Source organism: Canis lupus, chromosome 22 (assembly GCF_011100685.1).
Source record: "Canis lupus familiaris isolate Mischka breed German Shepherd chromosome 22, alternate assembly UU_Cfam_GSD_1.0, whole genome shotgun sequence".
In the NCBI taxonomy this organism is placed as follows: domain Eukaryota; kingdom Metazoa; phylum Chordata; class Mammalia; order Carnivora; family Canidae; genus Canis; species Canis lupus.
The window spans coordinates 34,115,862-34,120,566 of record NC_049243.1 but is presented as its reverse complement, the minus strand read 5'-3'; the positions used below and the strand labels follow the sequence as shown (position 1 = coordinate 34,120,566).

The window sequence follows — 4,705 nt, the reverse complement described above, 5'->3', positions numbered from 1 at the left end:
TTAGAGAAATAAGTCCATCAGCTGCTCAGTCTGTCTCTGCCAATCGTTCAACTGATGAGCCTTCCTTCTTCTTTTCTCTACTTTTGGCAATATAATAAAACTCTTTTCTGACCCCTCATCTCTTTATCAAATAAAGCCAACTATAAGTGGACTATTAAACTCAGCTCACCCAGACAGCATTGTATAAAATAAAAAACAAGCACTCACTATAGCAGTCCTATACTAAAATTGGAACCACACAGGGAAGAGAAGCATGACCCCTGAACAAAGATGACATACAGATTTGTGAATAGTTCCATATTAAGATTTTTTTAAGTTGAAAAATTGAACACTGATTTATTTTTGAATAAAACTCCATCTGTGACTTCGGGTTTCAGCTACAACATGAAAAGAACTTGGATATTAGCACTCTTGTACTTACACCAAGAAAAGAAGTTGAATAAATTGAAGTTCAGTGATTTTCTTAGGCTCATGAGAGATTTCTGATTCCCATGGCACTTGACCACCCCAAAATTCAGAGATTGCAATTAAAGAGAATCACATTAGAGATACACTTACCTAGAGCAGATGCTACTGGAACCATAAACAGGTAGGACAACTTAAATAGTAACTTGCTGCAGGCCAAGGGTGGATTAGCATGAGATGGGCAAACGGGTGGAGGCTGCATTGGTAGACGAGCCTCCATAATTTTGTGTGTTTCACCCTCAAGAACCCACTACATTTGAATAGTGAGGAGACAAGAAAAATCTCATAATCCTGGCAGGGCAGGAGAAATGTAACCACTTTGAAATACATCCAGATAATTCTGCAAAACAAAGGCCTACTTTTCCAAGAAAAGGACTTTATCAGAGCCTTATCCCACTTGGAAGGAGGACAATTTTACAGGGCAGGCCTATTTCGCCAAACTTGTTTCTTTTATTTTCTTTTTTATTGGAGTTCAATTTGCCAACATATAGCATAACACCCAGTGCTCATCCCATCAAGTGCCTGCCTCAGTGCCCGTTACCCAGTCACCCCCACCCCCGGCCCACCTCCCTTTCCACTACCCCTTGTTCATTTTCCAGAGTTAGGAGTCTCTCATGTTCTGTCACCCTCACTGATATTTCCCATTCATTTTCTTTCCTGTTTCACCTATAATCCCTTTCACTATTTTTTATATTCCCCGAATGAATGAGATCATATAATGTTTGTCCTTCTCTGATTGACTTACTTCACTCAGCTCAGCATAATACTCTACCTTCCATCCACAATGAAGCAAATGGTAGATATTTGTCATTTCTAATGGCTGAGTAATATTCCATTGTATACATATACCACATCTTCTTTATCCTTTCATCTGTCGATGGACACCAAGGCTCCTTCCACAGTTTGGCTCTTCTGGACATTGCTGCTATAAATATTGGGGTGCAGGTGTCCCTGCATTCCACTGCATCTGTATCTTTGGGGTAAATTCCTAGCAGTAAAATTGCTGGGTCGTAGGGTAGCTCTATTTTTAACTCTTTGAGGAACCTCGACACAGTTTTCCAGAGTGGCTGTACACATTCCCACCAACAGTGCAAGAGGTTTCACATTCCCACCAACAGTGCAAGAGGGTTCCCCTTTCTCCACATCCTCTCCAACATTGGCTGTTACCTGTCTTATTAATTTTCACCATTCTCACTGGTGTGAGGTGGTAGCTCATTGTGGTTTTGATTTGTATTTCCCTGATGGCAGGTGATGCGGAACATTTTCTCAAGTGCTTGTTGGCCATGTCTATGTCTTGTTTGGTGAAATTTCTGTTCATGTCTTTTGCCCCTTTCATGATTGGATTGTTTGTTTCTTTGCTGTTTAGTTTATTAAGTTCTTTATAGATCTTGGATACTAGCCCTTTATCTGATACGTCATTTGCAAATACCTTCTCCCATTCTGTAGGTTGTCTTTTAGTTTTGTTGAGTGTTTCTTTTGCTGTGCAGAAGCTTTTTATTGTGATTAAGTCCCAATAGATCATTTTTGCTTTTGTTTCCCCTGCCTTCATAGATGTATCTTGCAAGAAGTTGCTGTGGCCAAGTTCAAAAAGGGTGTTGCCTGTGTTCTTCTCTAGGATTTTGATGGATTCTTGTCTCACATTTAGATCTTTCATCCATTTTGAGTTAATCTTTGTGTGTGGTGAAAGAGAGTGGTCTGGTTTCATTCTTCTGCACGTGGCTGTCCAATTTTCCCAGTACCATTTATTGAAGAGACTGTCCTTTTTCCAGTGGATAGTCTTTTCTGCTTTGTTGAATGTTAGTTGGCCATAGAGTGAGGGCCCATTTCTGGGTTCTGTATTCTGTTACATTGATCTATGTGTCTGTTTTTGCCCCAGTAGCACACTGGCTTGATGATCACAGCTTTTAGTACAACTTGAAATTTGGCATTGCGATGCCCTCGACTCTGCTTTTCTTTTTTAATATTCCCCTGGCTATTCGGGTTCTTTTCTGATTCCACACAAATCTTAAGGTGATTTGTTACAACTTGCTGAAGAAAGTCCATGGTATTTTGATAGGATTGCATTAAGTGTGTAAATTGCCCTGGGCAGCATTGACATTTTCACAATATTAATTCTGCCAATCCATGAGCATGGAATATTTTTCCATCTCTTTGTGTCTTCCTCAATTTCTTTCAGAAGTGTTCTGGAGTTTTTAGGGTACAGATCCTTTACCTCTTTGGTTAGGTTTATTCCTAAGTATCTTATGCTTTTGGGTGCAATTGTAAATTGGATTGACTCCTTAATTTCTCTTTCTTCAGTTTCATAGTTAGTGTACAGAAATGCCACTGATTTCTGGGCATTGATTTTGTATCCTGCCACACTGCCTAATTATTGTATGAGTTCTAGCAATCTTGGGGTGGAGTCTTTTGGGTTTTCTATGTATAGTATCATGTCATCTGCAAAGAGGGAGAGTTTGACTCCTTCGCCAATTTGTATGCCTTTTACTTCTTTTTGTTGCCTGATTGCTGAGGGTAGGACTTCCAGTACTATGTTGAATAGCAGTGGTGAGAGTGGACATCCCTGTCTTGTTCCTGATCTTAGGGGAAAGGCTCCCAGTGCTTCCCCACTGAGAATGACATTTTCTGTGGGCTTTTCATAAATGGCTTTTAAGATGCTGAGGAATGTTTCCTCTACCCCTATACTCTGAAGAGTTTTGATCAGGAATGGATGCTGTATTTTGTCAAATGCTTTCTCTGCATCTATTGAGAGGATCATATGGTTCTTGTTTTTTCTCTTGTTGATATGATCTATCACATTGATTACTGTACGAGTGTTGAACCAGCCTTGCATCCAAGGGATAAATCCCACTTGGTCATGGTGAATAATCTTCTTAAGGTACTGTAGGAGACTATTGGCTAGTATCTTGTTGAGAATTTTTGCATCTGTGTTCATCAGGAATATTGGTCTATAAGTCTCTTTTTTTGGTGGGGTCTTTGGTTTTGGAATTAAGGGGATGCTGGCTTCATAAAACGAGTTTGGAAGTATTCCATCCCTTTCTATCTTTCGGAACAGCTTAGTAGAATAGGTATTGTTTCTTCTTTAAACGCTTAATAGAATTCCCCTGGGAAGTCATCTGGCCCTGGACTTTTGTGTCGTGGGAAGTTTTTGATGACTGCTTCTATTTCCTCCCTGGTTATTGGCCTGTTCAGGTTTTCTCTTTGTTCCTGTTCCAGTTTTGGTAGTTTGCAGTTTTCCAGAAATGCATCCATTTCTTCTAGATTGCCTAATTTATTGGTGTATAGCTGCTCATAATAAGTTTTAAAAATCGTTTGTATTTCCTTGGTATTGATGGTGATCTATCCTTTCTCACTTATGATTTTATTAATTTGAGTCTTTTCTCTTTTTTTTTAAATAAGGCTGGCTAATGGTTTATCTATCTTATTAATTCTTTCAAAGAACCAACTCCTGGTTTTGTTGATCTGTTTTACAGTTCTTCTGGTCTCTATTTCATGGAGTTCTGCTCGAATCTTTATTAACTCTCTTCTTCTGCTGGGTGTAGGTTTTATTTGCTCTTCTTTCTCCAGTTCCTTTAGGTACAAGATTAGCTTGTGTATTTGAGTTTTTTTTCCAATTTTTGAGGAATGCTTGTATTGCGATGTATTTCCCTCTCAGGACTGCTTTTGCTGTATCCCAAAGATTTTGAACAGTTGTATCTTCATTCTCATTAGTTTCCATGAATGTTTTTATTTTTTTTCATGAATGTTTTTAATTCTTCTCTAATTTCCTCATTGACCCTTCCATCTTTTAGCAGGATACTCTTTAACCTCCACATGTTTGAGTTTCTTCCATATTTCTCTTGTGATTGAGTTCAAGTTTCAAAGCATTATGGTCTGACAATATGCAGGGGACAATCCCAATCTTTTAGCATCTTTGAGACCTGATTTGTGTCCCAACATGTGATCTATTCTGGAGAAAGTTCCATGTGCACTTGAGAAGAATGTGTATGCAGTTGCATTCGGATGTAAAGTTCTGTAAATATCTGTGAAATCCATCTGGTCCAGTGTATCATTTAAAGCTCTTGTTAGTCAAACTATTTCAAATAAGGAGAATGGAAGTGGGAAGCTACGAAACACTTGTAAAGATCAAGCTAGGAACAAAATTGTACTAAAACACTGAGATTTAATAGTAAGATTACAGATTGCTGCCCATTACTACAGTTTACCATTATATCAGCAGGGTTCTAGCATAATAACATTGAAT

At 38.6% G+C, this 4,705-nt stretch overlaps 1 non-coding gene across 1 annotated transcript; it reads left to right on the top strand.

Annotated features, from left to right (window-relative positions):
- Positions 1–200: 200 nt before the first annotated feature.
- On the top strand, positions 201–305 carry LOC119865285. Its single transcript, XR_005376663.1, has one exon. It is a non-coding gene; the product is annotated as a U6 spliceosomal RNA (small nuclear RNA).
- Positions 306–4,705: the final 4,400 nt, after the last annotated feature.